The following is an 11,587-nucleotide window of genomic DNA, read 5'->3' as shown; positions in this document are numbered from 1 at the left end:
AAAGTTGAAAAAAAAAATTTACAGCAGAAGTATGGTACTTTATTTTGGTCTCCTTGTGCAGCTCATTGCATAGACTTGATGTTGGAGAATATTGCTAATCCTAAGTGGTTCCCTCTTGTTGATGAAGCAATTAAGAAGGCAAAAAAGATAACAAAGTTCATTTCCAACCATGGAGTTGTTTAGACTTGATGAAGCAAGATTTTACAAATGGAAGAGAGTTATGTCATCCTGCAATTACAAGGTTTGCCACTAACTTCTTAAGTCTACAGAGCATGCTAAGGTTCAAAAAAGAGCTTAGACAAATGTTCACTTGTGATAGTGAAAGTTAGCGAGCCATTAGCCAGAGTACTTCATCATGTTGATGGGGATGAAAAACCTGCTATGGGATACTTGTATGAAGCAATGGACAAAGCAAAAGAGGAAAAAAAAAAAAAAAAAGAAGGTTGAAGAACAAAGTTTATTTGTATGGACATTATATTAGAGTTATTGATGCTAGATGGGACAAACAACTTCATAGTCCTTTGCATGCAGCATGTTGCTTTCTTAACCCTACAATTTACTTTAGCCCTTCGTCTAAAAGGCAAAATGAAGCTCAAAAAGGGTTGCTAAGCACTCTAATGAGGTTGATTCCTGATCCTGACATTCAAGACAAAATAAGTTCACAACTTGATGAGTACAAAAAGTCAATGGGTGACTTTGGCACATCACTAGCAATCTGCCAATGAGAGAGACTAAATCCAGGTAAACATTAATAATTTAAAAGTATTTCCTTTAAATATGTCTATTTATCCTTTATAGTTGTTATTTCATTTTTACATGGGCAATGCTCATTTTACATTTTACTTGTTATTGTAGTTTCATGGTGGGAGCAATTTGGACTTGGAGCTCCAAATTTACAATCATTTGCCATTCGTGTGCTAAGTTAATGTTGTAGTGCAACTAGTTGTGAGAGAAGTTGCAGCACAGTTTGAATGATTCAGACATTTTTGACACTTGATGAACTTACCTGAGCTTTTCAATTTTTTAGTGTGTTGAGTGTTTGGGTCTGAGTGTTGGTAGCCATTATGGGTGGTGTTTGCAGCTTTTGTATTGAATCCGAAGTTTTTCAACTGGTGGTAGAGGAAGGGGGACGGTATTTTTCTTTAAGGATCTTTGAGTGTTGTAGGTACCTCATGAAGTCGGTCTTCATGGGTAAGACCGTGGCACATTGGCTGATGAAGAGTATAGAACAGTTTGCCGTCGGGACCAATCTAAAGAATTTTTATAAGGTCAAGGAAGGTGATTTAGTCTACACCCTCCAACGGAGCTCCAACTCTGTTGGCCTGTTCTTACTTTTGTCTGAATTTAAAGCTGGTGGGCCTAGGAGGTCCATTATTATACCAGAAGGCAGAGCAAAAAATGGATGGAGGGTTTTTGGGTTAGAGTTAAGGAAAATGTTGGAACCTGAGAACTATGTGTATGGTGGGTCTGTTTTTGCAGCTCAGCTTCATAAGGTTAACTTAGGGGTTCAACCATTCAAAACATATGCTGATACAGTGCATGGGAAGCAGTACCCAATTTTTTAATAGAGGAGGTTGAGCAGTACACCGGTGAGAATACCAAGTCCGACGTATCTAGGAGGTAGAGATGTGGATTCTCAGAGCATTAATGAGGAATCTAATTTTGGAGAGACAAATCCGGTAGGAAATAATAGGAGATCTCTGTTGAAATTCAAATCATATTGGAATGAACATGGTTATGGAAAAAAACGTGATTTGAGGAATTCTGACTGGACAGCAGTAGGCTTGATTGTAGAGGTGAATGAGGAAGTTAAAAGGAATGTGGTATGGAATTCTTATAAAGGTGGTTTGAGGAGTTCTATTTGGGTGAAAAGGAATCAGAGGGAGCATGTGGTGGGCCCTCCAAGAGGGTCACGAGTTCATACAAATCCTATGGTGTTTAAAGGTGGTTTGAGGAATTCCAAGTGGGTCAGTCAGAGGGAGCACGTGGTGGGTCCCTCTAGTGGATCACAGGTTCACTTACTTGCTGTGGTGGGCTCTGATTTTGAGTGGGCTTCACAGGAAAAAAGTAATAAAATGCCAACTGTGGGCTTAAGTTTGAAATCCAAGCTGGCCCAACCTGATTTGGGATCTACTCAGCTGACCGAAGCAAATTTCTCAAGCCCAAGCTCTCGTGTAATGGGCGAGTCATCTGTGACAACGGCAAAAGCTTCCTCGGATGAACCCAAGACCCCAATGCTTACTGAAAAGGTGGCAGATCGTCAGGCAGAGTCTTCGATGGTTGTTTAGAGCAGTTGTGTGTCTGGGACCAGCTTCGATAGCCTCACGGTGGGTCGAACAAAGGCTGTTTGTAGCTTCTTGGATGGGTTCATCTCCAACAGTCTCGTGGTGCCTCAGATGGTGGCTGGGAATGGTTCTATTTGCCTTGGGGTGGCTCTAATGGAGATTGGTTGTAGTTCCTCTGATGGGTTTAGCTCCGATGGACACACAATGACTCGGATGGTGTTGGATAGTGCTGGGGTCAGCTCCAATGACTTTGTAATGTCTCAGGGTAAGGTCGATAGGGTAGCTACGCCAATTTCTATGGGTATTTTCTTGGCAGCAGCCCTTCATAGAATGATGGCTGCTAGGTTGGTGGATTATGGTGTATATGGTGTGGATAAAGCTGGAAGTGGGAGTAGAGTGCATGTCTCAGGGGGTGGATGACAAGTGCACCAGGCAGATAGTTGTTACTGAGACTGTTAAGCCCAATTTAGAGTTGATCGAATCAAAGTCAGTTTTTGGCATATCTGACTTAGGGGACTCGATGGAGGAGGGAGGGGCTATCTTAGAAGTAGCTTGTTTGGGTAAGGAGGAGAGTTTGACAGATTGTAATCCGCTATCCACTATTGCTCCTCTGAGGCTAAACCTATCGATGGAAATGCACAAGGATACTGAGGTGTTGGGTCTAGGTAGTAGGCTGGATGTCTCAAGTTGGGTGAAGCATAGGATCTTAGGTTTTAGTAAAGTGGTTGGGCTTTCTGTGAACCATCATGAGAGGTTGTGCATTGACCATCCTCAAAGGCTAGAAAGGGAGATGGAGGTAGTTATCGAACGACGGAAGAAAGCAACGGTTAACCAAAAGGCAGCCTCCTCAACGGGTAAAGGGAAAAGAGAATTGAGGAATTTAATTTCCTCGGTTAATTATGATGGGTGATAGGGTGTTGGTTGTGTAGTAGAAGAAGCAGTGGGGATTAAAAGTATTAATGAAGTTGAAGATGATTTCTTGGAATGTTAGAGGATTGAACGACTCCTAGAAACGTTTGGTAGTTAGAAATTTATTATGGGAGTGGAAGTGTGATGTTATTCAAGAAACAAAGCTTGTTGGCATGAATAGACAAATGGTTTGCAGTTTGTGGAGTTGTCCATATGTGGATTGGGCAGTCCTAGATGCTGATTAGACGGCTGGGGGAGTCTTGATTATGTGGGATAGAAGGGTTTTAGAAAAGTTAGAGGTTCTGGTCGGTTCATTCTCGGTGTCCGTTCAATGGAAAGGGGTGGAGGATGGTTTTATTTGGGCATGTTCATGGGTGTATGGCCCAAATGACAACAATATGAGGGGTTATTTGTGAGATGAGTTGGTTGGTATTCAGCAGTGCTCGAATGTTCCCTGGTGCTGTTTTGGGGATTTTAATGTTGTTCGCTTTCCTAGTGAACGGAGGGGTGGATCTCGGCTTACTTTAGCTATGGAAAAGTTTTCTGAATTTATCGAGGACCTAAACTTGATAGACTTGCCTTTGGAGGAAGGGAGTTATATATGGTCTAGTGGTACTAACCAGCCATCCATGTCTAGGATTGATAGAGCTCTAGTGTCACATGATTGGAAGCAACACTTTCTAGATGTGATCCAACGGATTCTACCACGACCTATTTCGAATCATTTCCCAATTCTTTTGGAGGCAGGGGGTATGGCGTGGGTGTATTATTTGTCGTTGTTGTGGGGAGACAGCGGATTACTTGTTGATACATTGTGGAAAGGCTTATCGACTGTGGTGCTTTGTCTATAGAACCTGTGAGATTTGATGGGTCCCCTTTGGTACGATGTCAGATCTTTTTGGCTGGTGGAATTGGTTGGGAAAGCATTCATCTCACATTTGGAATTTAGTTCCATTGTGTTTGACGTGGTGTATTTGGAGGGAACGCAATCGGCGGACATTTGAGGATTTAGATAGATCCGAAGACCAATTGCTCGCTCTCTTTTCTGGTTCCCTTTTTGATTGGGCTAGGGCTTGGGGGCTCACATCTAGTGATTCTCTTCCTTTATTCCTAAGCTCTCTTCTTCTTTGTTCTTAGTGTTTTTCTTCTTTTATGTTCGTGCTTTTCATTCTTTTCTTGTATGTTTGATATGCTAGTGCTTCTTTGCATTTAGCAGTTTATTGAATATACATGTTTCTTACCTATTTTAAAAAAAAAAAAAAGTTGCAGCACATTTGAATAAGTTCACACAAAGAAGAGAAATAGATTGGAACATAAACATGTAAATGATTTGGTCTTTGTCCATTATAATTTGAGGCTTTGAGAAAGGTAAATTTATTATTGTTACTCATATGCAAATGAAATGTACTTTCAAATAATTGTAAAATGTTACTAATGTTTGATATTCCCATTGGTAGGAACATTCAAAGGAATAAGTATGCATTGGATCCTATAAGCTTGGATAACATTGACTTGATGGGAGATTGGGTGGCTGAAGAACCTGCACTTCTTAATCCAGATGAAATAAATTGGGATTGTCTTAATGAACCAGTAGCCCTAGTGAATGTGGAAGAGGATGCTGAACTTGAAACTATTGATGTTGATGACGTTGATGATGACGACAACAACAATGAACATGGCTTGACAAATCTTCCAATGGGTCCTGGTAGTTTTTGTGGGAGTTCTTTTGATGATGAATTTGATCCTTTTCTCATGGATGATGATGAGGAGGAGGAGTAATATTATGCTATAAACTTTGTTGGCTTATTAGTTATTATGGACTTATGTAATGAGAAATGACTTGTTATAAATCTTATTACTGTTTGATGTTATATTGAGGTTTAAGACTTAAGAGTTAAGACTAAATGTTTTGTATTATTTGATATTTAGCTATTGACCTGTAAATCTTCTTATTGTGTTGTGTTGCTGTTCATTATCATGAACATCTTGTACTTCTCATTTATTTTTTTCCTTCTTTAATATAAGATTTCTGATTACCTATCAAAAAAATATTGATGTTTAAGACTTAAGAGTTAAGACTAAATGATTTGTATTATTTGACATTAAGTTATTTATTTATTTGAATTGACAATTTTATGCTCTACAAGAATATATATAAATTATTTTTTAGGAACCCCAAAACACCCTGAAACGGTACGCCGAAATTGGCTGGTACCGAAATATTTCATTCTACTGGACAAACCGAAACGGGGTCCGAAACAATATTCTCTTAACATTGCTAGAGAGTTTGCTCCCATCTTATAAAGATTCAAAGCAACCAAATCACTCTGGTCAATATACTGGCGAGAGAGAGACAATGAAAAAGGGTGAGAGAAAAGGAGAGTGGCAGCAGGTAGCGAGGAGAATGAGAAATGATATGAGAGTATGTTTTAGTATTTCAGATCCCTTGAGGGCAATAGGGTAAAACTAATAATTAAAATATCTAATTTAAAACATATTGAATATATTCAGGTTGGGTGAGGTTAGACAGGTTGGTGAATATGCTGACCCTAACCAGACACAACCCAAATGTAAAATAATAATAAATAAAAAAATCCAATCCGACCCTACCCTACCCACCGGTCCACAAAAATCAATACAACCCATTGGGTTGGGTCTGTTTTGGTGGGTCGGTGTGTTGACTGCACATCCCTAGAATCCATGTCTAAGTCCCTAGCCTCCCATCAATAGGGAGCATCCCGACGGGTATTCTATTAGATCAATTTAACCCTCAATCATCTAAATTGAGGTCAATATGGTCCCTCCATCCACATCACTTATTTAATGTAGCTAATAATTATCCCATGAGGCATCACAAGATCTAAAACTAGTACAGATTAAAATAAAACTTGATAAACATCTGTAAGAGAGAGAGAGACAAATTATCTCAACAACAAAATGCATAAAATTATCTCGAATTCATGTCTACCCACATAAGTAGAGCCCGTGTTCAAATGTATATTTGAAGCATAGTACCGATAAGATCAAGTAGCTAAAGGGTTTTGAAATTGTCAGCAATGATATTATGCACAAATATTGGGTTTAAACAGACATACTCGGGATATGTTTCTTCAGAAGATCCTCCCCAAGAAAACAACCTGAACGACCACCAAAGATGTAACACGGATTAGCATCATCGCCAACAAAATTTCAATATATATAAATATATATATATATATATATAAATTCAAAAACCCAGTAACACTTGCCTTTCTCCTTGAAGCCACGCAGACACTGGACCCGCAAGACTAACTCCAATTATAGTATAAATTACTACAACACCGGATGAGATGAGATGAGAAAGAGGAATTAGGGTTAGGCGACTTGAAACAAAAAAGAAAAAAACAAATCCAATTACATGAAATAAAATAAAAACCTAATCGATGAACATAAATTCTTACGTAGCCTCAGATTGGTAATAGGTGGATCCATTGGCATTATGCAATTTGGAGAGATCAATCGCGCAATGCAGAAAGAGCGTATATGATAATATATTCTGGTTTTGGGTAGAATGTGAATAGCTCTCTCTCTCTTTACAGTACCAATTTGGTTTGTAGTTGGTGAGTTTTACAAAACACACCGTTTTGCATATTACTTAAGCTGGTTTTTTTTTTTTTTTTTCGTCAGTGCACGAGTTTCGTTTGTTGTTGTTATTATTATTATTATTATTATTATTTTGGTCATTTTCGATTCTTTTAAACGTTTAGAGGTATGATGCTTTCAGTATATTTTTACAATAAATTCTAGATAAATAAGTTTTTATTTGTTATTATGGATTTGCAAAAAAATAATTTAATATATTGATTTAAATTAGAACCAATTATAACTTACCATCTATAATTTGTTATGAAGATGTTGTAAATGTAACACTTCACATATATTTATATGCGTTTACATGTTATTGTTATACTGGAACAAAAAAGTTTCAAAATATTTATTTTTACAATTATTGAGGTGTCAGTTTTTTATAGGAATAAAAAAAAAATTGGTACTAATCATAACTAAAAAATAAATTTATTGTGAAAATGTTGTAACATCATGTTGTTGTCACAATATTTTCACAATTGCTGAGATCTTAGTTTCTTATAGATAAAAAAAAAAAAAAAAATGTGAAGTCCAAAACATTTTCGCGTTAATTTCCCAACAAATCCTAGTTGCCAAGCTACTATTGATGCATAAAAAAAGTAATATTTGATTATGGGCTCAGTTTAAAATCAGTAATAACTTGTCATCTATAATTTTTTGTGAAAATATTGTAAATTTTGCATTTCCTTAAAATAAATAATAAAATATCATAATGGATCTACCACGACTGAAATAAATGTTGTAACATTTTATTATATTCCCGAACTTTTTTTAGTTTAGGCAAATTGGGTGAGCCAAAATTTGTTGTTCCACTCAAGTCTTCTTGGGCTGGTTTTTTTTTTTTTTTTTTTTAATACAAAATTTTAAGTGGTGGTCACAGTTTAAAACTAGTTACAATTTGCCATCTAAAATTTGCTGTGGAAATTTTATAGACATAAATAATAAAATATCAGACAGGGACCTACCATAGCTAGAAATAAAAAGTATTGTGAAAATGTTGTGACATTTTATTGTATTCCTAGACTTCTTTTTTGGTTTAGTCAAAATTTTGTGAGTCAAAATTCACTATTTTTAGCACATTTTTTTCAATTGCCTTTTAGTTATTTAATTTTTTTAAAATGCATAGTTTAAAGTGGTTGACTCAGTTTAAAATCAATAACAATTTGCTACCTAGGATTTGTTATGAAAATGTTATAAATATAACATTACTCTAAAATAAAATAATAAAATATTAGACCAAGGCCCACCATAACTAAAAATAAACGTAATATGAAAATATCATGATATTTTGTTATGTTTCTAGACTTCTTTCTTAGTTTAGTCAATTTGTTGAGCCAAAATTCACTTTTTTAAGCACAATTTTCTTGGGTTGATTTATTTTTTTTCACATTGTTTAAAGTGTGAAAAAAAAAAAAAACACATAGTTTTACACACCCAAAAAAAAAAGGTGTAAAAAGAATTTTTCCCCTTTATGTTTAGGGTAGTTTCATTCCCCCCAAAGCTTTAAAGTTGAATGATTTTATCCTTTATATTTTGTAAATGAGTATTGTGGGTGCTGTGTCCCTCATTAAGCAGTTTTTGTCCGCTTTGAGGAGCCAGTTCCTCACGGTTTTGTCACAAAGGGGTGTGATTGTCCCACATCACCTAAGTAACCTTCCCACTCATAGTTTATAAGCTTCTGGAGCGACCATGAGTGTACCACTACTCAGCACATGGTATATACCCATATTGTTACTATTTTAGTTAAACTTCAATAAAATCTTATAACTCCTAGAATATTCCATTGTACAATGTCTTAAATACCCTACTAAATTTTAATGTCCCAAAAATTTTATTAATGTATTTTGAGTGTTATGTGGTGGTCATACTTGGAAAGAAAGAATGATGATGTCTATGGCTTCTATTTGTTACTTAGAGAACACTAATTTATTAGAGGCTTAAATCTTCTAGATTTATAGTTTTATCTAATGAAAACTTCGATGACATATGTGTTTTTTTTTTCTTGCTTAAAAGGGTGTTCATTAAAAATTAAATAAGCTAAAAATCATAATTACACTCATAAATAAGATGACAAAGAAGGAAATATGAATAACGAAATATATATTCATTGTAGATGGTTGTAGGTATTTAATTTGATGAAAAGTTTCATTAGTAGCATATATCATCATTCATTGTGAAATTTTAAATATTGTGACAATGTCTTATCAAAACTTAATTGTTTATTATTGGAAGATGATAACATTCGTTATCATCCTTAGTAGAATTTTTTTGTGAGTAAATATTGCCTTTAGTAAAATAGGATGTAAGAAATTATCATATTAAATAGATATTCATGTGTTAAATAACTATACTAAATTTAAATACGTGATTTTTATACTTCTAAAAAAAAATTATCTTAATTTTCTTGCTTAAGGGGCAGCACGTTCAACCCAACCTAATCACATTAAAATAAAGGATAACGTTGTTGCACACTTTCCTTTTTTATAGCTAAAATTATTATTTCAAATCACAATTTCAGTTTTATGCAACTGATAGGAATTTTTTACAGTTTGAAATTCTTGGGGAAGGAACTAAACAAACAGAGTTGCAATGCAAATCTTATGAGTGGTACACTACTGAACCATTTTTCAATTTGAATTTTTTTGAGCTTTGAATTCGGGGATTTTAACTCCTGTTTGGTTCCATAGAAAGCAAAGAAAAGAAAATTAAGCAAAGAAAAAAACTGAATTTTAGTTTACAATAAACTAATTTCAAATATATTATTTTATTTTATAAAACTAAAGACATGTGGCAACATATGTAGCTACTTAAGTGGCATAAAAATAAATATTTTGATAACACCGTTAACCACGTCAGCTTTTTCCTTTCCACCACTTAACGACATGGATTATTTTGACACAATACCCAAAGGTTAAGGACTAATCTGACACATTTGAAACGTTAGGGACCATTTTGACATATAGGACAAACGTTAGGGACTACAAGTGTAGTTTACCCAAAAATAAAAATGTATCTTTACTCGTAAAATTATTACTTAAGCCCTTATTAGTCAATAGATGAAAATTAATAATTAAAAAATAAATAAAAATGTCAAAGCTTTTTTTTTTTTTTTTGAAATGAAATGTCAAAGCTACCATAACTTTTATCAACAACCTAATAAATCATTGAGAAGTGCTACGTCTACAATATTTTCACAACAAATTATAGGTGGTAAATTATTATTGATTATAATTTGAATTCACAATTTAAATTATTACTTTTTTGTCTACCAGGCTACAAGTTAAGATTTGTTATGAAAGTGCTATAAAAATGTTGTGAACATAACATTTCTCTAAATGATTTAATAATGAATGTGATTGGTACCCCTAATAAATGCGTTTTATTTTATTGGTGCATATCACTCTTATAATAAAATAAAAACATAGAAAAAAAAATCTCCATAGTTAATGTAAAATTGAAGGTTGGTTTTCTCTATTCGGGAGTTTTAGAGTGTAGAACTCATAATCTTCCAAACATAGAAGCTAGAGTCACTTTGTTTCTCTTTCTCTCAACAAAACAAAAAATGAAATCAGCAGATAAAAAGAAAGTATTAAACTTCTTCTTCTTCTTTTTGTTATTTATTACTGGAAATTTTTCCACTCTCCATTTAACGTATAAAAAGTAAATTTTTAATTTTTTTTTTTTTGGTAGGGGACCTTCTTCTCCCGTTCCTTTCAACTTTGGCTCTTCTTCAAATTTGTGTTATAAACGTCTCTCTCATTTTGCTTGTTCGTTTTGGTGAAAACTAGTTTTACTTTATATTTGTTTAACCCTTAGGTTCCGTTTGGGAGTTTATAAGGGAATGGAATGGAATGATCATAAGGGAAAGGAATGGAAAAGAATGGAATGGAATGGAATTAAGTAATCTTGATTGGATGTTTTAAAATAAAGAAATGGAAAGGAATGAAAATGAATGGAATGTAAGTAATCTTATTTGAGAGCAACATGGAGGGAATGGAATGTAATCGTTTTATGATAATATTATTATTAAACCCCTATTTTAAAATAAAGGGTTGAATATATAGGGGTATTTTGAGAGTTTTAGTAAAAAAACCATTAAATCTAATTCTATTCCCTCCCATTCCTCCCAATTTCGGGGAGAATAAAAATTTGAGATTTGAAGAGAATAAAGAGGAATGAGTGTTCCTTTCTACCAATTCCATTCCCTCCCACTTAAACTCTCAAACAAGGAAATGAACTTTCCATTCCTTCTATTAAAACTTTTAAACAAGGGAAAGGAAGAATATTCTAAAATTATTATTTTTATTCATTTCCATTCCATTCTATTCTCCCCTCCCAAACGAGGCCCTTAGTATTGGTTGGAGATAAAGAAAGAAACCAATATTTTATCGGGATAAAATAGAGTTATTTAATCGCTTTTGTTTCGCTTGGCTTTAAGCTTTTGCACTGTCCGTATTCATTGTTTTGATTGTTACTCATTGTTTATATATATATATATATATAACCCATTCTTTCATTCATAGTTTGGGGTTGTGTAGCATGGGTTTTAATAATAATAATAACTAGTCGCTAACCCGTGCGATGCACGGGAAAACTATTGGAAAATAATAAAGCATGCATATATTAAAAGACAATTTAAGTTCATGTGTGCTTGCAAGGGATACATACCTAAATAGTTCTTGAGATAAAGAACTGATGTAAAACCAAGAATCTTGCGGTATAGGACTATTTACTTCCATACGCTGATAATATTGAAATTTAAAACCAAG

The sequence above is a fragment of the Quercus lobata genome, unplaced genomic scaffold, assembly GCF_001633185.2.
Source record: "Quercus lobata isolate SW786 unplaced genomic scaffold, ValleyOak3.0 Primary Assembly Scq3eQI_1865, whole genome shotgun sequence".
Taxonomy (NCBI): domain Eukaryota; kingdom Viridiplantae; phylum Streptophyta; class Magnoliopsida; order Fagales; family Fagaceae; genus Quercus; species Quercus lobata.
Note: the sequence above shows the minus strand (reverse complement) of the source record.